At 46.5% G+C, this 27,099-nt stretch overlaps 1 protein-coding gene across 3 annotated transcripts in view; it reads left to right on the forward strand.

Annotated features, from left to right (window-relative positions):
* Positions 1-27,099, forward strand: part of AFG2A (AFG2 AAA ATPase homolog A) — a 963,796-nt gene that overhangs the window by 882,697 nt on the left and 54,000 nt on the right. The gene's annotated exons all lie outside the window — the stretch shown is intronic.

A 27,099-nucleotide genomic window follows, 5' to 3' on the forward strand; every position in this document is an offset into this window, starting at 1 on the left:
TGCCAGTGATCAGCTACATTGCAGCAACCCATAAATCTGGAGTACTAGAGCCACATATTAAAAATGTAACTTTATTGGAATGAGGATTAGATTGGCTGTTACTGAGCCATGTAAGAAGGTGACAGCTTTGCTACACAACATACTCCGATGCTTTGCAGAAGGGTCATTACTGGAACGGTCACTGACATTAATGCACAAGGCCCAGCATATATGTCTATGACTGTCATGGCATGCAGCAGTAATAAGAGCAGGTTACATAATTGATTAAATCAAGGTTAACTAATTACTGAAAAACAAGTGACACTGATTTGTGTATCTAATCCAGGACAATAAAGGTTTACATGAACCTCCCCTCTAAGGCAGTATTAATATGATCTTCTGAACATCCATACTCCCGTGGAGGAGCTGCCTCTGTTGCAGCGGCCCCTTGCCATGACCGTGGCCTGGCTCCTAGCCATTGCGCATTCACGACAAAAGAACAGGGAAATAAACCCCACACAATCAAGCCTAGCACATGCGCGTGAAAACCAGCATTGACCAAATCAGGCAGTTATAATAAAAGCAGAAGAGCATTCCCAATGGTAGCCCTGACTCTGCTAATGGCAGTCCCAGGGGGAAAAAAATGCCTTCCCCTGGGCATGCCTGTTTTACATGGGATTAGAATTGGGAAGCCATTGCTAATTCACATAGTGGGTGAGTGGTGGATTTTACTGGGGGGGGGGGGGTGCATTCCCTAGATAAATCCGCCACTCTGTAATGTAAGTAAAATCTGTGCATCCTGGTTTGCTTTTCACCAATATACAAAGAGACACAGCTAAATACATAGAGACTTTCTGAAACCTTAGGACGAATCTTATGATACAAATCAATATACCATAGTGCCCTGAAACTCTCCAGGGATGCAGTTGATATGTCGGCGGTCAGGATCCCGGCGATTAGGATACCGACGCCGAAATCCTGACTGCTGACAATGCCGCCAGCCAGAGTGCCGGCTAACAGGGGCTATTCCCATTCCTGGGTGTAAAGAGGTTTCATTGTGCTTCCACCCCCATCAGCATTCTGGCGGATGGGATCCCGGGGTCGGTGTGCTGACCTCCAGGATCTCGACCGCCAGCATATCAGCCCCAACCCACTCTCCATAATGTACACGCTGGACATAGGCATGCTGACATTAGAAGCTAAAGGCATTTTATATGACATGAAATGGCGATTGGGATCATCCCTCATAATAAAGATCTGGGTAAAAATTCCTATATAATGACGTTAGATAAATATATAAATCTCTGTCATCAGAAAGTTGTTGCAATCTGTGTAATTGTTACTTCATATTTTTATCAACACCTCTCTTAAGCATAAATCTGCCGAATTACTGATACCAGTTGCTACATCTTTGTAGTGTGAGGAAAAAAATGCTACAGGTGTCTCTCTATAAAGTTGTTCAGACAGGTTTGGTTTCTAATCTTACGTAAACTGGCAAACAGCCTATCCTTTACTACAACTAGCTAAAGGCAAATGGTATATGTTTATAGCAGAACACTTTGTGCCGCCTTGCCTTTAACTCTGTCGGTATGCCAGACATTTCTGCCTGCTGGGAAGCCATTCCATCGCAAAAGCCACAAAATACTATACAATAACAGAAGTCCCAGATCCATGTTGTTAGGTTTTGCTTTGGACAAAGATGGTGTCTTTCTGTCAGACAGTCCTCTGTTTGCACTTTGCAGAAGTGTATATGTATTGGATGTTGGCCATTCGAAGTCAGTGAAAGCATTGTTTCTGTTGTGCTTGTTCCAAATCCATTAATCTCTGCAGCTGACAAAATCAGCAGTTCTAGCATCTGATTGAAGCCACTCTGAGTGTAGTGTTTGTGTATTGTGCTGAATGTCCAGCCTTCCATGTTTTTGTTATGAATGTTTTGTTTGTGCAAGAGACATATCAACTGCTAGTCACACATTCCATATCATCTACTTGTACAGCCAAACCCCATGCTTTATATTTAATCATAAAAAAAGATATTTTATCACTTCTGTTGTACTGAAATACACATATACTTTAATATACACTGCTCAAAAAAATAAAGGGAACACTTAAACAATACAATGTAACTCCAAGTCAATCACACTTCTGTGAAATCAAACTGTCCACTTAGGAAGCAACACTGATTGACAATCAATTTCACATGCTGTTGTGCAAATGGAATAGATAACAGGTGGAAATTATAGGCAATTAGCAAGACACCCCCAATAAAGGAGTTGTTCTGCAGGTGGTGACCACAGACCACTTCTCAGCTCCTATGCTTTCTAGCTGATGTTTTGGTCACTTTTGAAAGCTGGCGGTGTTTTCACTCTAGTGGTAGCATGAGATTGAGTCTACAACCCACACAAGTGGCTCAGGTAGTGCAGCTCATCCAGGATGGCACATCAATGCGAGCTGTGGCAAGAAGGTTTGCTGTGTCTGTCAGCTTAGTGTCCAGAGCATGGAGGCGCTACCAGGAGATAGGCCAGTACATCAGGAGACGTGGAGGAGGCTGTAGGAGGGCAACAACCCCGCAGCAGGACCGCTACCTCCGCCTTTGTGCAAGGAGGAACAGGAGGAGCACTGCCAGAGTCCTGCAAAATGACCTCCAGCAAGCCACAAATGTGCATGTGTCTACTCAAACGATCAGAAACAGACTCCATGAGGGTGGTATGAGGGCCCGACGTCCACTGGTCGGGGTTGTGCTTACAGCCCAACACCGTGCAGGACGTTTGGCATTTGCCAGAGAACACCAAGATTGGCAAATTCGCCACTGGCGCCCTGTGCTCTTCACAGATGAAAGCAGGTTCTCACTGAGCACATGTGATAGACGTGACAGAGTCTGGAGACGCCAAGGAGAACGTTCTGCTGCCTGCAACATCCTCCAGCATGACCGGTTTGGCAGTGGGTCAGTAATGGTGTGGGGTGGCATTTCTTTGGGGGTCCGCACAGCCCTCCATGTGCTCGCCAGAGGTAGCCTGACTGCCATTAGGTACCGAGATGAGATCCTCAGACCCCTTGTGAGACCATATGCTGGTGCGGTTGGCCCTGTGTTCCTCCTAATGTAAGACAATGCTAGACCTCATGTGGCTGGAGTGTGTCAGCAGTTCCTGCAAGACGAAGGCATTGATGCTATGGACTGGCCCGCCCGTTCCCCAGACCTGAATCCAATTGAGCACATCTGGGACATCATGTCTCGCTCCATCCACCAACGCCACGTTGCACCAGGGACGTGCAGTCAGGGGAGGCAGTGCCTCCCCTGTCATTAATGAGTAAAATAATACAAAGAAGATACTTATGACACATAAGTATCTTCTTTACTATTTTACCTATCATTAATGTGTGAAAATCAGTTTGGGAGGCACCGATCGTGGTGCCTCCCGTAGTGATTGGGAAAGGTATGGGGGGCGGGCGTGGGCGGGGCCTAGCAATGGGCAGGAAAAGCCCATTTAAATAACATGGGAAAGCGGCACCATTAGTGGTGCCGCTTTCCTACAGGGACGTGCTTTCAACCTATGAAAGCACGTCCCTGTGAGTGAAGCCACAGTGATTGGCCAGCGGATCCGTCACTGGATCCGCTGTCAATCACTGTGTGGGCGTCGGTACCAGCGGAGGTGCGGGCGGCGGAGGTGCGGGATGCGGCGGGCCGGGCGGCGGAGGTGCTGGCAGCGGAGATGCGGGCGGCGGAGAGGCGGGCGGTGGAGAGGCGGGCGGCGGAGAGGCGGGCGGCGGAGAGGCGGGCGGCGGTAGCGGCGGCGGGACGCGGCATTCAGGCCCCTTGTGCAGAGTTTGGCAGCGGAAGCGGTACCCATTTCAAAAATGGCGCCTCAGCGTCATTTTTGAAATTCAAGATGGCCGCCGCGAGCCAATCATGGCTCGCCGCGTCATCGCCCCGCCCCCTCCCGCTGACATATAAGTCAGCGCGAGGCAGCGGCTGTCAGTCTGACGGCGGAGGAGGAGCGGAGAAGCGCTCCTGAAGACGCCGTGGAAGTCCTGGATGGGCGGCGGCTATGCAAAAGAGCTTAGCAGCCGCCGCCCACCAGGTGAAGATGCTGGAAGCCCTGGGAAGGCGGCGGCCATGCAAAAGAGCTTAAAGGCCGCCGCCCCCAGGTGAAGACCCAGTTTAATAAAGGATTTTTTAAAGAATGTGTCGTGGTTTTTTTTCAATATTTTCTTTACAGGTGGACTACAGGTGCCAGCGGGCCCTTTATGTCCAGGCATGCTGGCACTTGTGGTTCTCCAAGTGCCAGCATGCTGGGGCAGGCTTGCTGGGACCTGTAGGCCACCTGTAAAGAACAATATTACTATTCTTTGCAGGTGGATTACAGGTGCCAGCGGGCCCTTTATGTCCGGGCATGCTGGCACTTGTGGTTCTCCAAGTGCCAGCATGCTGGGGCAGGCTTGCTGGGATCTGTAGGCCACCTGTAAAGAACAGAACATGCAATGAACCCCGCACCCACCGCCACCAGGGGTGCGGGTCATAGCACTGGGCTGGTTGTTGCTCGGGAGGGGGGACCCCATTTAGATTTTTTGGGGGCCCCACTTTCCGAGGAATTCCAGCCCTGGGCTGACTGGTTTGGGGGGTGTTTAATGGCATGGCAGGGGGACCCCACACTGAGTGTCTCCCCTGCTATGGCATCATCCCCCCTGGCTGGTTCTACCTGGTGCTGGTTTTAGTGGTGTAGGGGGGCTGCACTTTTTTTTTTTCGGGGGGGGGGGGGGGGGGTGTTTAGCTGCAGTGCCTCCCCAGGCCCTGACCTCACCGCACGTCACTGCGTTGCACCACAGACTGTCCAGGAGTTGGCGGATGCTTTAGTCCAGGCCTAGGAGGAGATCCCTCAGGAGACCATCTGCCACCTCATCAGGAGCATGCCCAGGCGTTGTAGGGAGGTCATACAGGCACGTGGAGGCCACACACACTACTGAGCCTCATTTTGACTTGTTTTAAGGACATTACATCAAAGTTGGATCAGCCTGTAGTGTGTTTTTCCACTTTAATTTTGAGTGTGACTCCAACTCCAGACCTCCATGGGTTAATAAATTTGATTTCCATTTAAAATTTTTGTGTGATTTTGTTGTCAGCACATTCAACTATGTAAAGAACAAAGTATTTAATAAGAATATTTCATTCATTCAGATCTAGGATGTGTTATTTTAGTGTTCCCTTTATTTTTTTGAGCAGTGTATATTTACTGTGTGTGTATGTATATATACAGATGTGTCCTCTGTCATCGTACACGCAACGCATATGAACATGCATAGACAACGTGTGTAAGATTAGCCGCACCAAGCTATGTATAGTTACACCTGCGACTATACGCAGCTTTACAATGCTATGTGAATGGGGTACGAGCATCCTCATGCACCCGTTTGCAGGCACTCTTGCCGCGATCGTCTTACCGCGATGCAGATGCATCGCAGGTAAGATGAAAGAGGACCCATCTGTGTATGTATATATATATATATACACTGCTCAAAAAAATAAAGGGAACACTAAAATAACACATCCTCTGAATGAATGAAATATTCTTATTAAATAATACAGTGTGTATATATATTTCTCTGACGTCCTAGTGGATGCTGGGGACTCCGTAAGGACCATGGGGAATAGCGGCTCCGCAGGAGACTGGGCACAAAAGTAAAGCTTTAGAACTACCTGGTGTGCACTGGCTCCTCCCCCCATGACCCTCCTCCAAGCCTCAGTTAGATTTTTGTGCCCGAACGAGAAGGATGCACACTAGGTGGCTCTCCTGAGCTGCTTAGTGAAAAGTTTAGTTTTAGATTTTTTATGTTCAGTGAGACCTGCTGGCAACAGGCTCACTGCATCGAGGGACTAAGGGGAGAAGAAGCGAACTCATCTGCGTGCAGAGTGGATTGGGCTTCTTAGGCTACTGGACATTAGCTCCAGAGGGACCGATCACAGGCCCAGCCATGGATAGGTCCCAGAGCCGCGCCGCCGGCCCCCTTACAGAGCTAGAAGACAGAAGAGGTCCGGAAAATCGGCGGCAGAAGACGTCCTGTCTTCAACAAGGTAGCGCACAGCACTGCAGCTGTGCGCCATTGCTCTCAGCACACTTCACACTCCGGTCACTGAGGGTGCAGGGCGCTGGGGGGGGGCGCCCTGAGACGCAATAAAAACACCTTGGATGGCAAAAAATGCATCATATATAGCTCCTGGGCTATATGGATGAATTTAACCCCTGCCAGAATACACAGAAAAACGGGAGATAAGGCCGCCGAGAAGGGGGCGGAGCCTATCTCCTCAGCACACTGGCGCCATTTTCCCTCACAGCTCCGTTGGAGGGAAGCTCCCTGGCTCTCCCCTGCAGTCACTACACTACAGAAAGGGTTAAAAAAGAGAGGGGGGCACTAATTATGCGCAGTATTAAAAATACAGCAGCTATAAGGGGAAAAACACTTATATAAGGTTATCCCTGTATATATATAGCGCTCTGGTGTGTGCTGGCAAACTCTCCCTCTGTCTCCCCAAAGGGCTAGTGGGGTCCTGTCCTGTATCAGAGCATTCCCTGTGTGTGTGCTGTGTGTCGGTACGTTTGTGTCGACATGTATGAGGAGAAAAATGATGTGGAGACGGAGCAGATTGCCTGTAATAGTGATGTCACCCCCTAGGGGGTCGACACCTGAGTGGATGAACTGTTGGAAGGAATTACGTGACAGTGTCAGCTCTGTATAAAAGACAGTGGTTGACATGAGACAGCCGGCTACTCAGCTTGTGCCTGTCCAGACGTCTCATAGGCCATCAGGGGCTCTAAAGCGCCCGTTACCTCAGATGGCAGATATAAACGCCGACAAGGATACTGACTCCAGTGTCGACGGTGAAGAGACAAATGTGACTTCCAGTAGGGCCACACGTTACATGATTGAGGCAATGAAAAATGTTTTACACATTTCTGATAATACGAGTACCACCAAAAGGGGTATTATGTTCGGTGAGGAAAAACTACCTGTAGTTTTCCTGAATCTGAGAAATTAAATGAGGTGTGTGATGATGCGTGGGTTTCCCCCGATAACAACTGATAATTTCTAAAATGTTATTGGCATTATATCCTTTCCCGCCAGAGGTTAGGGTGCGTTGGGAAACACCCCCTAGGGTGGATAAAGCGCTCACACGCTTGTAAGAACAAGGGCTCTACCCTCTCCTGAGATGGCCGCCCTTAAGGATCCTGCTGATAGAAAGCAGGAGGGTATCCTAAAATGTATTTACACACATACTGGTGTTATACTGCGACCAGCAATCGCCTCAGCCTGGATGTGCAGTGCTGGGTTGGCGTGGTCGGATTCCCTGACTGAAAGTATTGATACCCTAGATAGGGACAGTATATTATTGCACAGCGAAATATTTGCCGACTGGCATCAAGTCTAAGTGCGTTGTCCATTTCTGCCAGTAGAGGGTTATGGACACGACAGTGGTCAGGTGATGCGGATTCCAAACGGCATTTGGAAGTATTGCCTTATTAAGGGGAGGAGTTATTTGGGGTTGGTCTTTCAGACCTGGTGGCCACGGCAACAGCTGGGAAATCCACGTTTGTACCCCAGGTCGCCTCTCAACATAAGAAGACGCCGTATTATCAGGCGCAGTCCTTTTGTGGGCAAGCGGGCAAAAGGTTCCTCATTTCTGCCCCGTGACAGAGGGAGAGGAAAAAGGCTGCAGAAATCAGCCAGTTTCCAGGAACAGAAGCCCTCTCCCGCCTCTGCCAAGCCCTCAGTATGACGCTGGGGCTTTACAAGCAGAATCAGGCACGGTGGGGGCCCGTCTCAATGAATTTCAGCGCGCAGTGGGCTCACTCGCAATTAGACCCCTGGATCCTTCAGGTGATATCTCAGGGGTACAAATTGGAATTCGAGACGTCTCCCCGTCGCCGTTTCCTAAAGTCTGCTTTACCGATGTCTCCCTCTGACAGGGAGGCAGTTTTGGAAGCCATTCACAAGCTGTATTCCCAGCAGGTGATAATCAAGGTACCCCTCCTGCAACAGGGAACGGGGTATTATTCCACACTGTTGTGGTACCGAAGCCGGACGGCTCGGTGAGACCGATTCTAAATCTAAAATCTTGAACACTTACATACGGAGGTTCAAATTCAAGATTGAGTCACTCAGAGCAGTGATTGCGAACCTGGAAGAAGGGGACTACATGATGTCTCGGGACATCAAGGATGCTTACCTTCATGTCCCAATTTACCCTTCTCACCAAGGGTACCTCAGGTTTGTGGTACAGAACTGTCACTATCAGTTTCAGACGCTGCCGTATGGATGGTCCACGGCACCCCGGGTCTTTACCAAGGTAATGGCCGAAATGATGATACTCTTTCGAAGGAAGGGAATTTTAGTTATCCCTTACTTGGACGATTCCCTGATAAGGGTAAGATCTAGGGAACAGTTGGAGGTCGGTGTAGCACTATCTCAGGTAGTGTTGCGGCAGCACGATTGGATTCTCAATATTCCAAAATCGCAGCTGATTCCGACGACTCGTCTTCTGTTCCTAGGGATGATCCTGGACACAGTCCAGAAAAAGGGGTTTCTCCCGGAGGAGAAAGTCAGGGAGTTATCCGAGCTAGTCGGGAACCTCCTATAACCGAGCCAAATCTCAGTACATCAATGAAAGGGTTCTGGGAAAAATGGTGGCTTCCTACGAAGCAATCCCATTCGGCAGATTCCACGCAAGAACTTTCCAGTGGGACCTGCTGGACAAATGGTCCGGGTCGCATCTTCAGATGCATCAGCGGATAACCCTGTCACCAAGCACAAGGGTGTCTCTCCTGTGGTGGTTGCAGAGTGCTCATCTTCTAGAGGGCCGCAGATTCGACATTCAGGACTGGGTCCTGGTGACCACGGATGCCAGCCTGCGAGGCTGGGGAGCAGTCACACAGGGAAGGAATTTCCAGAGCTTATGGTCAAGCCTGGAGACATCACTTCACATAAATATCCTGAAGCTAAGGGCCATTTACAATGCTCTAAGCTCAGCATGACCTCTGCTTCAAGGTCACCCGGAGTTGATCCATTCGGACAACATCACGGCAGTCACCCACGTAAACAGACAGGGTGACACAAGAAGCAGGAGGGCAAGGCAGAAGCTGCAAGGATTCTTCGCTGGGCGGAAAATCATGTGATAGCACTGTCAGCAGTATTCATTCCGGGAGTGGACAACTGGGAAGCAGACTTCCTCAGCAGACACGACCCCCACCCGGGAGAGTGGGGACTTCACCCAGAAGTCTTCCACATGTTTATAAAACTCGACAATTATTGCGCCAGGTCAAGGGACCCTCAGGCAATAGCTGTAGACGCTCTGGTAACACAGTGGGTGTACCAGTCAGTGTATGTGTTCCCTCCTCTGCCTCTCATACCCAAGGTACTGAGAATTATAAGATGGAGAGGAGTAAGCACTATATTCGTGGCTCCGGATTGACCAAGAAGGACTTGGTAACCGGAACTTCAAGAGATGCTCACGGAGGATCCGTGGCCTCTACCTCTAAGAAGGGACCTGCTCCAGCAAGGACCCTGTCTGTTCCAAGACTTACCGCGGCTGCGTTTGACGGCATGGCGGTTGAACGCCGGATCCTGAAGGAGAAAGGCATTCCGGATGAAGTCATTCCTATCCTGATCAAAGCCAGGAAAGATATAACCGCAAAACATTATCACCGCATTTGGCGAAAATATGTTGCGTGGTGCGAGGCCAGTAAGGCCTCGACGGAGGAATTTTCAACTAGGTTGATTCCTACATTTCCTGCAAACAGGAGTGTCTATGGGCCTGAAATGGGGGTCCATTAAGGTTCAAATTTCGGCCCTGTCAATTTTCTTCCAAAAAGAACTAGCTTCAGTCCCTGAAGTTCAGACGTTTGTGAAAGGGGTACTGTATATACAGCCTCCTTTTGTGCCTCCAGTGGCACCTTGGGATCTAAATGTAGTTTTTGGGTTCCAAAAGTCACATTGGTTTGAACCACTTAAATATGTGGAGTTAAAATATCTCACATGGAAAGTGGTCATGCTGTTGGCCCTGGCCTGGGCCAGGTGCGTGTCAGAATTGGCGGCTTTATCCTGTAAAAGCCCGCATCTGATTTTCCATTCGGACAGGGCGGAATTGAGGACTTGTCCTCAGTTTCTCCCTAAGGTGGTTTTCAGCGTTTTACCTGAATCAACCTATTGTGGTGCCTGCGGCTACTGGGGACTTGGAGGACTTCAAGTTGCTAGACGTTGTCAGGGCCCTGGAAATATAGGTTTCCAGGACGACTGGAGTCAGAAAATCTGACTCGTTGTTTATTCTGTATGCACCCAACAAGCTGGGTGCTCCTGCTTCTAAGCAGACTATTGCTCGTTGGATTTGTAGTACAATTCAGCTTGCACATTCTGTGGCAGGCCTGCCACAGCCAAAATCTGTAAAAGCCCATTCCACAAGGAAGGTGGGCTCATCTTGGGCGGCTGCCCGAGGGGTCTCGGCTTTACAACTTTGCCGAGCAGCTACTTGGTCAGGAGCAAATACGTTTGTAAAATTCTACAAATTTGATACCCTGGCTGAGGAGGACCTGGAGTTCTCTCATTGGTGCTGCAGAGTCATCTGCACTCTCCCGCCCGTTTGGGAGCTTTGGTATAATCCCCATGGTCCTTACGGAGTCCCCAGCATCCACTAGGACGTCAGAGAAAATAAGAATTTACTTACCGATAATTCTATTTCTCGTAGTCCGTAGTGGATGCTGGGCGCCCATCCCAAGTGCGGATTGTCTGCAATACTGGTACATAGTTATTGTTACCAAAAAATCGGGTTATTGCTGTAGTGAGCCATCTTTTCTAGAGGCTCCTCTGTTATCATGCTGTTAACTGGGTTTAGATCACAAGTTATATGGTGTGATTGGTGTGGCTGGTATGAGTCTTACCCGGGATTCAAAATCCTTCCTTATTGTGTACGCTCGTCCGGGCACAGTATCCTAACTGAGGCTTGGAGGAGGGTCATGGGGGGAGAAGCCAGTGCACACCAGGTAGTTCTAAAGCTTTACTTTTGTGCCCAGTCTCCTGCGGAGCCGCTATTCCCCATGGTCCTTACGGAGTCCCCAGCATCCACTACGGACTACGAGAAATAGAATTATCGGTAAGTAAATTCTTATTATATATATATATATATATATATATATATATATATAGAGAGAGAATATTTATATATCTAATAGTGTACTAAGTTCTCGTACAGACACTAGTATTTAAATGAGTGCTTGCTACTGAGCCTATTCTGAAATTTTTTGGTCTGGTCACATTCCAACATCAATATCCGTAATAATTTCTGCAGTACCCACACAATTTAAAAAGTAAAACTGAGAGAGGATGTACAATGTCCAATAATTTAAACTGGATACTGAGGAGGAGGTGAGCACTATGCAGATAAGGTTGGGTCAATTTCTGAGTTAAGGCTTTGGGGTAAATGTAATAGCCTGAGACTTGCAGGCATCGCCGAGTTCCTGGAGAGTCTACCTGATGTTTTAACCAATTGCCTGGCATGGTTGCATCAGATGCAGCCACTCCAGCAAGTGCCTTATCTGATCTGGTTGCACAGGATGCGACCAGTCAGCTCTCAGAGGGACCTCTGCCTCCCTGCACCCTCCCCCAGTGTTTGCCGTGCTGCCGGTCACTACTGATCGATCAGCGTGGCATGAACGAATGCCCACCTGGTGGCTGCAGACTATAGCAGCCACTGGGAATGTGTCAATCCCCACCAGTCTGCCCCAGTGTGTCTGCACAGTTGTGAAAATGAAAGTCGCTATATTGTGATGGTGCCGTTCCGATGTTTGAAGATTTTAAATAAATTCACCTAATTCACTCATGGAAAAGAAACCTGACAATTTCTGAGCGGTTTTTGGGAAAAAGAATTCAGGTTTAGTTTATACCTATTAAATGATTGCCCCTTTAAAACTTTGGGAAAACACACCAGGAACTTGTCAATGCCTGCAAGTCTCAGGCTGTTACATTACCCAATTCTCTTTTATTACAGGAGCCCTGAAAGCAGTGTTGGACTGGGGCATGAAGGGCCCACCAGGAAAATGCAATCACAGGGGCCCACTAAGGGGCATTGCCATATGCTGGAAGGGGTGTGGCCAAGTGACCAGAGAGGAGTGGCCAGCCATTATAGGCGCCACCTAGCATAGTATATAAAGAAAAAGTGCTCTACCTCGCTACCCACTTCAAGCTGTTGTGTATGTGCCTGGGTTACATCGGGACAGAGCAGTACTATATGTGCCTGTGTTACACCGGGAGAGAGAATAGTAGTATATTCACCTGGGTTACATTGGGAGAGAGCAGTAGTATATGCGCCTGGGTTAAACCGGAAGAGAGCAGTAGTATATGCGCCTGTGTTACACCGGGAGAGAGCAGTAGTATATGTGCCTGGGTTACACCGGGAGAAAACAGTAATATATTCGCCTGGGTTACACCGGGAGAGAGCAGTAGTATATGTGCCTGGGTTACACTGGAGAGAACAGTAGTATATGCGCCTGGGTTACACCGGGAGAGAGCAGTAGCATATGTGCCTGGGTTACACCGGGAGAGAGCAGAAGTATATGCACCTGAGTTACACCAGGATAGAGCAGTAGTATATGTGCCTGGGTTATACCGGAAGAGGGCAGCAGTATATGCGCCTTGGTTACACCAGGAGAAAGCAGTAGATACACATAAAGACCCCAGTATAGTGCCAGGTACAAATAATGACCCCAGTAGTGCAGGGTCAGATACACATACACCCCTAATAGTACCAAATACACATATGCCCCCAGTAGTGCAATGCCAGATACACAGATGCCCCCAGTAGTGCAGTGTCAGATACACATAACGCCTCCAGTAGTGCAGTGCCAGATACCCAGTTGCCCCCAGTAGTGCAGTGCCAGATACACAGATGCCCCCAGTAGTGCCAGATACACAGATGCCCACAGCAGTGCCAGATACACACATGCCCCCAGTAGTGCAGTGCCAGATACACAGCTGCTCCCAGTAGTGCAGTGCCAGATACACATACGACTCCAGTAGTGCAGTGCCAGATACACAGATGCCCCCAGTAGTGCAGTTCCAGATACACATACGCCTCCAGTAGTGCAGTGACAGATACACATACACCCCAATAGTGCCAGATACACATACGCCTCCAGTAGTTCAATGCCAGAAACACAAATGTCCCCAGCAGTGCCAGATACCCAGATGCCCCCAGTAGTGCAGTGCCAGATACTCAGTTGCCCCCAGTAGTGCAGTGTCAAATACCCAGATGCCCCAGTAGTGTAGTGCCAGATACCCCTAGTAGTGCAGTGCCAGATACACAGATGCCCCCAGCAGTGCCAGATACACAGATGCCCCCAGCGGTTCCAGATACACAAATGCCCACAGTAGTGCAGTGCAGGATACACATACGCCCCCAGCAGTGCCAGATACACAGGCACTGCCCACACAGTGCCAGATACACAGGCACTGCCCTCACAGTGCCAGATACACAGGCACTGCCCACACAGGGCTAGATACACAGGCACTGCCCACACAGTGCCAGATACACAGGCACTACCCACGCAGTGCCAGATGCCCCCAGAGTACTGCTCACCTCCGCCACCACCTGGGCTCTGCCGCTGATCCTGCTGCTGGTCCTGGGGTTGGGGTGGAGAGCGCAGCGCACCTCTCCTACCTTCAGTCCGACTTTGCATTATCTGCAAACACCGCCACCGCCTGGGATCACCTGCTATTCCCACTGCTGGTCCTGGGGCTGGGGAGGAGAGCCCAGCGCACGCCTCTTCTCCCCTCCCCTCAACCGATCTCTGCAATCACCCGCCGGCTTCTGATCCTGTGGCTGGGACGAGAGCCGGGGAGGAGAGCGCAGCCCCGCCCTCACACAAAAGAGGACGTGGCTAATACTCGTCAGGGCCTACAGGTGAGTTCACCAGCTCCCCGATGGCCCAGTCCAAGCCTGCCTGAAAGCTTGGTGGGCAAAATAAAATACCACAGAATCAGGGTCTATAGTCCAGCAACATTTTGCTGTTGGCCTTTTAAATCCACCATGGCCATGTGTATGCCACTTCTTTTACCTGGTTCACAAGTGCCAAAAGATAAGGATACTAGCTTAGACTCCCAATATACTGGCTGAGGTTCCTCCGAGAAGGACTGAAGTGAGTCTGTGTGAGTGGCAGGGATGCTTTGGAATGAGAGCACTGTTCAGCATGTTTCCTATCTTTAGAATATGGAATTAGTGTTAGTGCATTTATTGACTCTGCTGTAGGTTTGATGTTTCTGATTTGAAAGGGGGGGGGGGGGGGGGTGGTGATTTGAGCCAAGTTCTGCCCCGTGCCAGCCCCGTCCCCCAAACTTGTGGCATCATGATATAGGGGCATGGCTACTGATACCAGGAATGAGACGAGTGCTCAGAGTGTCCAAAGGATGCTCCAATCAGCTTGGTGCCAACGACTTGAGTGACCTAGGGATAATGCTAGTCAAATGCTTGTGCCATGGGGCAAAGATGTTGCCACTGTGTATGCCCTGCGACCTTGCAGTAGTGGCACCGTCCACCCACCCCTATTTATTACCAAGATTACTGACCAGATTATCTTTGAACTGTTGTAAAATCTTCTGTTGATGATTATGATGAGAGAGGACTAATTAGATGAGTCATTGAGCAGGGCATAAGAAAGAATAGCTGTGAATCAGTTGCAGTAACTTAAACTGTAGCCTCATTGGGGAAATGTGATTGGGCATGTTCTTTAGGTGCTTACAGTGAAACATATGAGTGGTCTGTGCAGTTTTCGGCAGGCTTGCATCCCACGCCAGCTGCTAGTTGGCAATATTTCTCCATACATGTATCCGCTTATATGTCTATAAATGTTTGCCAAGAATATTCTTATGACTGTTTGAAGTAGACTTGTGGTGCCATAGTTAGAAAAACCTATAAAGGGAAATGATGCCTCCAACCACTAGATGGCATACATTTACATTAAAACGTTTCATCTCTTATCATGCTGGTGTACATCTTGCTGTGAAGGACACATTGGGATTATTTTTAGGTCATCTTTAGATGTACCATATAACTTACACTTTAGTAAGCTGAAATTCCAACAAATTGTGACTTATTGTACAGTTTTATATTAATTTTAGGTAATTTAAACGTGACCTCAAAAATATATATATTTTCATCATAGCAAGTCATGGGGCACATTTATGAAAACGGTTACAGAATATAGCAGATTACTAAACAGTCTACAAAAGTAACAGATGAATTACAAGATACCCACATCATCAGCATCAGTTCTATTTGTATCTTATCCTAAATGGCAGATGTGGGCAATTTGATATTGGCTACATAGTACATATGAGTCAGATGTAGTGGTTCCCAGTTTAGACTGCACAACCTGGTGGGATATAGTTGATGGACCCTTTGGAAATGGCAAGATTAAAATTGAAAGTTTGGCATCCCATAACTGAAATCAGTCAAAGGGATGGCTCTGCTTGGCAACAAACTGGGTTTAGGTAGTGCCACAGTGGAGCACTCTAGATAAGTTGAAGAATAAGCGGCCAGGTAATCACAGAGTCGGTTGAGGTGAACTTTAATCTTTTCAGATCATCTCACAATGGAACAAAACCTAAAGACTGAAAGCACTGTAAAAGAAAGTAACATGCCTATATTCAAGCACTGGATATTTTATCATGACTATTACAAGGTCTACAATCTCATCTTTTTGTTATGACGAGTGATTGCATCCATCCCAATTGTCAGGGTCTGTAGAATTCAGTGGACATTTGGCAGTAAAACACGCTGCTGTAGCAAAATCCCCAGTGTCTAATTAGTAGTTAGATAATTAAATAAATAACCTTTGCTGTTTTTTGTTTAATTAATAATATGTAAACAAGTAAAAAAAAAAAAAGTTGCGCAAATTAGTTATTTCCTCAGTATATAGAGTTGCTCCGACATTGGATAATAAAGCATTTAATATTTCCCCTTCTCTAATAAGCAGTGAGATTTGTTTGCAGTTATTTATCTTCTCCTGTTCTTCTGCATGTCAACGTATAGACACAGGTACACTTACTACTCTGTAGGTGCTTAGTTATGACGGGCTCTGTGGCTGATTGACTTGAGCAAACCGTGCAATTGGATTACAGACAGCAAAGAAATCACTCAGAAGTTGCGTGACAAGAGTAATGAAATGATTAACAGCTGCATATTTGTTCCTGTGCCTTGGGGGGGGGGGGGGGGGGGGGGGGGGGCTTCATATTTCCTATGTGATCCTATCTTTGTATAGTTAGAAGCCGTTGTCTAATCCTTCCCTGTTCCGTCTCCTCGTCTCCCTGCCCTCAATGACTTTCTCACCTCCTTTCCTCTCAGCTACAACAGAAACACTGCCGTTTCTGCCGTGTGTGTGTGTGTGTGTGTGTGTGTGTGTGTGTGTGTGTGTGTGTGTGTGTTATATATAGGATGAATGGAGGAAGCCACTAACCTAACTAGTACTGTCTTTTGTTCCATGTTACTGGTTCAAGATGAATAGTGGCATACCAGGCCTGGGATACAGTGCAAACTCCTGTTTGGGGAGCTTCTCAGTGTGCAGTAAAGTGCAGGAAATTGCATTTGTCAAAGAGCAGCACATTTGAGGTCCACATCACCCCCTTTATTTGTAGCAACATTGATAACCCCCACAATCCGTTTTCATCACTTAAAATAAAAATCACGGTTTGACACAAGAGATGAGAAAATTAGCTGGGTGGTGGCGCAAGGTGGTATGATTTGTGGTGATTTTTGGGCTGATTCCAAGATGCATGTAAGTTCATTTTGTGGCCAGACCTTGATATTTTTTGCACTGTGCATTCTCCATAGCCATGCATACCCATCTTGGAACAGCTGCGGGAAAGTTCTCATCTGTTACATCTCCTTGTGAGTGGGTGTAACTGGACTGCAACTTGGCAGTCACATGTAGGATAGGCATCCTGATGGCGTGTATTGGGCATGTAGATGGAATTGGGTGCGATGCACTAATGTGCATACAAAGAGATCTGTCTGATTTCAGATGGAGGTCTTATACCAGGTATAGTATAAGGCTGGTACAGATGTATGCTGATAGGGATGATGGATAAGGTCTGTGCTTCCACATAGATGTGCCCATCTCTGAATACAGGGGAACATCTGCATTTGTTACCAAACATACAGAGTGGGCATTTCTGTGCCTGGCTGCCATGTTCCTATATATCGGACCCTTAGAATAGCACTGTATATGATATTTGCAGTCAAAGTACAATGTTTATACCGGGATGTAGCCAGGATGCCTGGGACTATTCCAAATCGTGGGTGTCCACGACACACATAGAGTGGGAATAAAACTTTTGGCAAGCGCAGCAAGCCTCTGAGCCCGCAAGGGGCTCAGTTGCGCTCGCTTCCTGCCGGCATCTTGGCAGCCGGGATCACTGCGTCAGTATGCTGAACGCCAGAATCCCGACCGCCGGTCACCCAAACCCAACCCGTTTATACCCACCTATTCTCTATTCTTTGTTGAAATGTTTCTGTTGATATGAGTTACAGATACATATTTCTCAGCTGATTTTTTTTATGAAAACATTTCAGATGGCAGAAAAAAAACAAAAAACATTTTTTTGTTTTTGTTTCATTTTACTTTAGAATGACAAGGAATTGTAATTATCTGCCAGATTGTTACAGGATTGCAGTCACCGGAAATACGGAGAACCCATCAGATTCCTTCTTTCAAACTGTTTTAAGTAGAAAGAGATAAACTACCAACCAATCAGCTTCATGTTTCAAACACAGCCTGCAACATAGCAGTTACGAGCTGATTGGCTGATACTTTATCTCTCTCCACTTTATCACTCTCCAAGGCTTGGTACATCTTCCCCACATACTGATTACATTCTTCATCTGTCTTCTCTTATTAGATGGGTGGAGTCACAGGCTGTTCCCCCATACATACACAGTGACACTGCTGATGAAGAATGGAACAAAAAATGAGAAAACAAAACGCAAGCACGCATGGGCAACTGCAGACCCTATAGCAGATCAGATGCGCCCTCTGCTACTATGGTGGTTCTTTAAATAGTGACTCGGCAATACCAGACACTAACATCACTTTTCCACTGACATGGATATTTGTCAGTGGAATCAGCTTAACTTGGTTCCAGTGATCTGTGAATCCAACCCTGCTATAAAAAGGTGTAAAAAATGCCAAAAAATCCAAAAAAAGGTGTGTCGTCATGTGTCGACCGTATGGGGTCGACTGAATGACTGTCGATCTATACATATTGTCTGTCTATACATTGGAACCCGTGTTGACATGCTGGGCAGCAGTGGCGGATCTAGACTTAACATTTAGGGGGGGGCGGTTTAAGAATTATGACTCCTCTCCCTAATTATAGCTGCTCCCACTTAGAAATGCCCTTTCCGTTCACTTCTAAAATGTCCTATTGTTGCCATTACTAATAAAATGTTGCCAATTAGTGGAGAGAACTCTGCGCACTGGATGATAGACTGCCGAATTGCCATTCATGCATAGCACACAGAATGAGCCGAAATTCACATTATAGCACACTGTATGTGCCAAAATTCACATTTTAGCACACTGAATGAGCCGAAATTCACATTTTAGTACACAGAATGAGCTGAAATTCACATTTTAGCACACTGAATGAGACGAAAATCACATTATAGCACACTGAATGAGACGAAATTCACATTATAGCACACTGAATGAGACGAAAATCACATTATAGCACACAGAATGAGCCGAAATTCACATTATAGCACGCTGAATGAGCCGAAATTCACATCAGATCCACAAATGCCCCCAGCAGTGACAGTTACTCAAATGCCACCCGCGGTGCCAGATACACATGACCCTAGCGGTGCCAGATACATAAATGCCCCCCAGCGGTGCCAGATACACAAATGCCCCCCTGCGGTGCCAGATACACAAATGCCCCCAGCTGTGCCAGATACACAAATACCCCCAGCGGTGCCAGATACACAAATGCCCGATACACAAATGCCCCCAGCGGTGCCAGATACACAAATGCCCCCAGCGGTGCCAGATACATAAATGCCCCCAGCAGTGCCAGATACAAATGCTCCCAGTGGTGCCAGATACAAATGCCCCCAGTGGTGTCAGATACAAATGCTCCCAGTGGTGCCAGATACAAATGCCCCCAGTGGTGCCAGATACAAATGCTCTCAGTGGTGCCAGATACAAATGCCCCCAGTCCCAGTGGTGCTTACGCTCCTTCTGCTAGTGCCGCCGATTCCTGTCTCTGATGCTGAGGGGGAGCGAGCGCAGCGCGTGTCTCTCCTGCGCCTAACTTCACTGATTCCCTGTCTCCGGCGGCCATTTGAAATATAGCGCCGGCTTGTGAGCCAATCAAAGCTCACGGGCTGGCAGCCAATCAAGAGCCGGTCCGCGAGCTCTGATTGGCTGACAGCCAGAGACCTTTAACATTTGCCAGAGACGAGCAAACAGTGGGCAGGAGAAGCGCGCGCAGCGCTCTCCTCCCTTCAGCGTCAAGAAGAGACGGGAATCGGCGGCAGCAGCAGTGTCACTCTTCTGCACTCTCTCTCCTTCCCCTGTTGCGCTGCACCGCTCTCCAGTCCTGCACCGGGCGGGACCCGGCCATCCATCCCGGTATGTGTAGGGGGGGCGTTCGCCCTAATCGCCCCCCGCTAAATCCGCCACTGCTGGGCAGGGCACTGCATTGTAAAACATATTTAATGTGGAGCTCAACATATTTAATGTGGAGCTCAACATATTTAATGTGGAGCTCTTAATGGAGCTCAAGTCTTTACTACTTCATGCTGGTCACATTTGTTCCTATACAGTTGTGTGTGCAAGGAGAGAAATGGAATATATCAGGTAAGAGGAGAAAGCTAAGCAATGTAGCAGTGATAATTGGTATTTATAAATTATGTCGGCTATATGACATGTTATGTCAGCTATATGACATGTAATTTTTGGTATCCGGATAATAGGTCGACAATCAATAGGTCGACTCCATATGGTTGACAGGTACAAAAGGTCAACTTGATCAATAGGTTAACTGTCCACACGGTAGTGGTCAACACATCTTTTAAAAAAAACTACATTTCTTCTTCATTTTTCATTTTCTACCATCCTATGATTGGCAATAGTAACCCGAAGCGTGGCAAGCAAAGCGGTACACTTAATACAATAGCGTGTAAAAAATACATTTAAAAAAAAGAAATTGGGTTGACCATTTTTGTGTCAACCTTTTCCATTTTGACCTTTTGTCTGTTGACTTTTTGTAAAAGTCAACCATTGACATGTAAAGGGTCAACAGGGTCTATCTGTTGACCCTGTCGAGCTTGTGTCCTAGTCGACCTTGTCCATGTCGACCATATGGGGTTGACCTATTGACTGTCTACTTAAATTGGGTTGACCTAATGATCCAGCCCCGTAATATTTTTAGTTTTGGTGCTAATGGCATAAAACATTTAGGGATTTCTTGTGAGGTTATTTTAAACATTTAAGTGAAGTTTTTGGGATTCATTTAATAACTTAACTTTATACACCAGAGAAGAAACTGCAGGCAGACCCAGAAGTATTACATTATTACACATTATTATATTGGAGCGATAAAGGTGATTGCGATGTCCGCACAGAAAATGCATATATTACATTACTATTGTCTTTTTATTGTACTGTTTGGATGTACACAGTGACTCTTTGATGACAAGGACCCAGCATACAATACTTTTACATTTACTGTTCTCTGGATTGTTTGCTTAGACCCTGTGTGGCACCAAATAGGACTCGTCTTGTGTAAATTAATTGAACACTGTCTTTTATTGGCTTTGCAAGACTTGACCACTCTTTGTCACACCATTCTCCATTTGTTACACATATCCTTGTGAGGAATAGTCCCACACTGTCTGGATAACACTGGGGAAGGGGGGTATCCAATTACTTACAATCCATTTTCGTTTATAAAAACTGCCTGATACCGTGATTTTTGACCGATGGTCATTATCATGGTATCAAATTAGAGTCCATTTTTATTGTCTGAAAACCGACTCGCAAACATGCGATAACACGAGATCTGAGATAAGTTCCTGATCCCATGTGTTATTGCGGCTCCGACAGCCACTTTTCGCAGATTATGCTTCGGGTGCCCGAGGCACCCAAAAGCATTATCCCCAATTAGTGCTGGTATTGGGGGGAGAAGCGCACTGCCTCAGGGCTAATTGGATAGCACCTGGCAAACCCATTAGCAGCAGTAAATTACCAAAAGATGGTAGGAGCCAGTCTGGCAAAGTTACAGTGGCTGGTGATTTTAAAAACATGAGAGCTAGTGCTCTTTTTTGGGAGATAACATATGTTTTGTCTCTTTAATAGACTAAGGGATTAAGCCGTGGATGGAGATAAAGTACCAGCCAATCGGCTCCTAACTGCTATGCCACAGGCGGTGTTTGAAAAATGACAGTAAGGAGCCGAATGGCATGTATCTCCATCGACTTGATCTCCATCCAAGGCTTAGTAAATAGACCCCTAAAATGTTTGATGAGTATATGTGACATGTTCCTGGGATTACCACAGATTATCAAACCCTTTATACTGACCTGACACTAAATATCTATCACAATCCTGTCCATCTTTTCCAGCTGTTTCATCTCTTCTTCCTTCCAGTGGCTTTATTTACTGTAGTCTTTGTTACTGCATCAGCTATTCAAATACCATCACTACATCCTTCATATTCCTCTTAGCGTATACTTTGCTGGGTCATAATTGGGATAAAAGTGAAGGTTTTTGTGTCTGAGCAGCAGACTGAAAACTAAATTTACACTGTGCAAAGAATTCCTTCTCAACCCATCTGTTATTCAGATTTATATTATTGCTTTTTCATGTTTTTATTTTCATTCTGGGGTAAATTGATAGGTTTAAATTCGGTTGTAGTCATATTAGAAATGTGAAAAAATTGTGACCTCATGGCCAATTTGTGCGCCCAGCACCAATATTACACTTTTGGAAACAGCCCTTGGGAAAAAAAATGAAAGTATTCTATGTCCTTTTATGGTAAAACAGGCCCATATCATGTTTACCTAGCCAGCCAAAATGCCCGTAGACTCTCATATTTTGGGGAGCTGTCCCAGACCCCCAAAACAGTAGACCTGCCTCTAGGTTCTTCCCACTTTCCTCAAGAAGTTTGATAAGGCAATCTGCTACAACGTGTCCCTGTATTCTCACCTGGCCATCCCCCTCTGGAATCTCTCAGATATCCCGGCTAAAAAGTTGGCACATATGGCTCATACTGAAATCTATATTGCTGAAAGAATGAAAACATAACTTAATAGTCCTGCTTGCTGCAACTGTGCATCTCTGCTCCATCCTCTCATTAATTTCGTAGAACCTTTCCCCTACAATAATGCTCAGTCTAGATTCACTATTGTCTCAATTAATGCATGAGAGTGAGGAGACATTGGGATTGTGTTTATTACACATATTATGATTATTGTTGCATTACGTTTGTAGCAGCATGTCCATAAATGCCCTTTCCAGTATTTAACTTAATTACATACCTGCAATCCGAATTGTTACGTTTGCACATCATTTGCACAAGTGGCCCACATTTTTGCATCTTTACTTTTTACATTCACAGCAAGTGAGTTAAACCAGATCCATCCATGATCCATGCTATAGGGTAACATTGACAATATGGTGCTTAGTTCACTAAAAGAGAATCCATTTGTCATTTAGATTACTGCTTTCATCTCTCCCGTGTCATTAGTGCACTGCCGGAGGACAAGGGTTATAATATTTGTGCATTGCTCAGTTTATCTGTTTTTTGTCTTTGCTTTCAGTTGAGGTTGTGGTTTCGTTTTTGTTTCTTGGCACATTGGGTTTAGTCTGCGGTGTTATAGAAAGGATCAGTCTGCTGTTGATTAATCAGCGTGTAGACGTGCTTTGGCTGCTTGTTAGACTTTACTTTTTATGTACAATAAATAGACCATGCTTGTCGTACTAAGGTTGACAAGCCCTGCATATTTGCTTTTCCTGTCTTTATTAAATACTGTTATTAGCCTCCTAGCAATACTAGATGTCCTGCAGTATATCATTGGGCTGTCTGGTTATGCCTGCATCCTCCTTCCCTGGGCGTCTTGATTCAGATCCTGCCGGTAAGTGCTGTGTGCCGCAGACAATTATACGAAAACAAAACTGGGCACACAAACTCAACATCTAATATGTAATGCCCAAATAAACATGAAATTCTGGCAGACATCTTTCTTCTAGGGGGATCCGGTGTTAATTCATATAATGTAACTCTAAAGTGCTTTATGTTTTAGTTACTAAGAAATGTATCAGTTTACTAAGAGTAATTAGCATGACGTAAACTATGTTTCGTGGTTATAGTGTGTATGTGTTTATTGACAGGATGTCGTGGTTAAAGGGAAACAATAAGAATTACCTTACAGTTTAAAACCTTTCATGTTCAAATTCATTGTTTTTTCCTTCCCTAAATGTTCTTATTGATAACTACCTGTGCCCTCTTGTTATTGATAACTACCTCTGCCCTTTCCCACTTACCTGGATCCAGGGGCGGATCTAGACTTTTCTTTTAGGGTGGCACGGTTTATGAATGAATCCTGACTCCACTCATTACTCCTCCCACTTCCCTTCCCAACTATCTGACAGAGAGAGATCAGGGTAGAGAGAGATCAGGGCTCAGAGAGAGCGAGAGCAGGAGAGAGAGATGGGTCAGAGAGAGAGAGAGAGAGAGAGAGAGAGATCAGGGAGGAGAGAGATACAGGGGCCAGAGAGAGAGATCAGGGGGGAGAGATACATGGGTCAGAGAGAGATCTTCTGTATCTACTGCAAGGGTGGAACTGCAGCTACAGTGTGCAGACACAGACAGTCAGCCCTAAGCAGTGGTGCAAGTAGAAATATTTTCTTAGTGGTACTGAGTGCAGAAAAATTAGCGTGGTCATGTGTTGTGAGGGGACGTGGCCACATGCTGCTAGTGGGAATGGCTACATGACACTAGCGGCGTGGCCACACGACAGACCCTCTTTTGGGGGGGAATCTGGAGGCAAGGCTAAAAATATATAGTAATGCCTCCAGTATAATAGAAATATATAGTGATACCTCCAGTATAATAGAAATATAAAGTAATGCCCCCAATTTAATAACAATATATAGTAATGCCTCCATTATAACCGGAAAATACAGCCAATGTCGCACTCCCAGTAACCCTGACAAAGTGGGAGGAGCCGTCATACTGCCAAGCACCATGGTCTTGTTACTTTGTGGCACATTATAATTGTGGTAATGGCAAAGTGTGTGGCAGGTGGTACTGCATACCCGCTGCCAAATTCTTAAGGGTACTCCGTACCCGAGTGTACCCGCATACTTGCACCGCTTGCCCTAAGGATGAAATTTGTATAGGCTAATCCACCCGTACCTAAGCACATATGCCCCGCTTGCCCCATGCTCCTTTCCCATTGTTTCTCACATGGACTCCCTCCTGCAGCTGAGGTGACATGAGGATGCAGGCAGGAGACACTCCCACTTTCAGTAGGGCTTTGCACAGGAGACTGGCTCAAAGGTAGAGAGAATAGAGCAAAACCATTATGATTAGCCAGTACTCATGAGACCTCTCTTCTAGGTATGGCCATTGGTGGGTTATCCATCGATAGTCGCATTGATGGTTAACAACAATGGTATGAAACCATCTGCTATGGAACTATCAATGAATTCTCCCACCGATTGTCATCCCTTCTTTATTATAGAGTGGGCTGCCAGCCAATCAGTGACTGGGGGCGGTGCTTTGTGGGTGTCAGGGCGGAGCTATGCTCCATGTCCTGACACAATGTAGAGGGGGGAAAAATATCTAGTTGGTCTTTACCATCAATGGTAGGAAACCATCTGGTTCTCCCCCATAGACCATCGATGATTTCAAATCGTCGATGGTCTGTGGCCATTCCTACTCTCTCCTACCTCTGCACAAGTGCTGCTGGCTCAGCCCTGTCTCTCTGTCTTATAGCGCATACCCATGGTAAGATATAGCATAAGATTTAGCACAATAGGATTTAGCATAAGAATGGCTTCTTAAGGGGGGTACACACGGGGAGATGTGTCATGACCACTCAGCACACATCTCTTCCCCCACTCAGCACTCGATGTGTGCTGAGTGGAGGGGGAGACGCTCACTTCAGACAGCGGTGAAGTGAATGACCTGACTAGATTGTGCCTGCATGCAGACCAATCTAGTGTCAGCGATTGCGATGCGTGGGGCCGTGCATCGCTATCGCTATGGGGCATACACATGGAGCGATGTTTGCTTCTTTTCTAAGCAATCTAGTCAGATTGCTTAGAATTTAAGCAAAAATAGTTTTGTCCCGATGCCGGAATTCCGACTGTTGGGATCTCGAACAAGCGCTAGCCGGCACGTCGGAGAGGTAAGCCACAGGAGGGCTAGGGTTAGGCTGTGGGGAGGGAGGGTTAGGTTTAGGCACCCCAGGGCAGGGTTAGGGTTAGGCTGCCAGGGTGTTTGGGAGGGTTAGATTTAGGATGCGGGAAGGGGGAGTTAGGTTTAGGCACCACCGGCAAGAGTTAGGGTTAGACAGTGTGTGTGTGTGTGTGTGTGTGTGTGTGTGTGTGTGTGTTGGGGGGGGGGCGGATTAGGTTTAGACTGCAGAAAGGGAGGGTTAGGGGGGCATTGGGGAAAGGTAAGTATAGTTACCTTGCCCGTGTCTGGATTTTTACCATTGGGATGCCGCGGTCGGTATTCTGACCGCCGCTATGGGTGGAATTTAAGTGTTTTCCGCACCGGCGGCCACTAGATGGCGCCCAATGGAGCAATTCAGGTGTTGCTCCATTTGGGCACACACAGCTGCTGGCACTGACATTACTGTTATGTTGTTCTGTCATTTTGATGGTCTGGTGATGATAAAAGTGCTCAAGCATACTTGCCCCCAAATTTTCCAGTTACTAACTGTATATACAGTAGTTAACTTCAGCTGGATTTTATGAAGGGTATTGTTGTTTTTTTGTTTGTTTTTTGGAGCAATGCACAGTGATACTGGGGACTGTAAAGATACTGTAAGCAATGTGTGTGGCTTGCTTTAGAAAAGCATAAATAAAAGTGACTCAGTATAAGAAACTGCAAAAGGGCTGCATTTTCTCAGCCATGCAAATTACAATTCAAATAAATGTTTTTGTCATTCCGTCAATTAAAACACACTACAGGGGGACATATTTTGTATTTCTTTTTATGAAATGCATAACAAAGGAAGAGGGAACAAAGAGCCGTTAAAACAGACCAACGGGTTCATGAAAAAGACTAAAATTAAAGTTTTATTTTAAAACAAGTTGAGAATGTGAAAATACGATGTTCTCTCTATGAGTCTCCTGCAAGGCACATTCCGAAATTCCATGTCCCACTCCTTTTTGTCAGAAATAGTCGTTTCCAAAGATATATCTCACAGACCAGTTAGTTACTACCTTAAAAAGAAGTTTTCATTGTAGACGAGGCAAAAGTAATGGCTTGACTTACCATCCTGTCCTTTAGGGGAAAAAAGCAATAAGAAGTGTAATGCTAACCTGATTGGCTGTGGTATGTTAGGTCAACAGTTTCTTGTCAGCATGGTCAAATGCATGTCTACATTCATCATGTCTACTATACAGATGACATGTGGCCATGATAGAATGCCATCATAACGTTCCTGGTGGTCCAGTGGTCACTTACCTGGTCCCAGTGGCAGTTCCTGTGCAGGCATCTGACGAGCAGTGTTCCAATGAGGATATTCCCCCTAATCCTAATACCTACCCCTAACCCTTGCCCAGTGCCTAACCCTCACCACCCCCTTCCCCCTGCAGCTTTACCTTAACAATCCCCTAGTGTATAACTTTAACCCTCCTGGTGGCATCTATGAAGTCAACATTCTGAGGATGCCGACATGGTGCCTGTAGACATATTGAATCATATCGATATTGCGGTGTTGACATGGTAACTTTGAACAATGTGACTGATACCCATGATATATTTCGGATAAACACCTTAATGGCTGACGATGACTTGGCCTCAAACATCTTAAAATAATCATCATAACATAACTTAAAGTTGTTTCTA

Source organism: Pseudophryne corroboree, chromosome 1 (assembly GCF_028390025.1).
Source record: "Pseudophryne corroboree isolate aPseCor3 chromosome 1, aPseCor3.hap2, whole genome shotgun sequence".
Classification (NCBI taxonomy): domain Eukaryota; kingdom Metazoa; phylum Chordata; class Amphibia; order Anura; family Myobatrachidae; genus Pseudophryne; species Pseudophryne corroboree.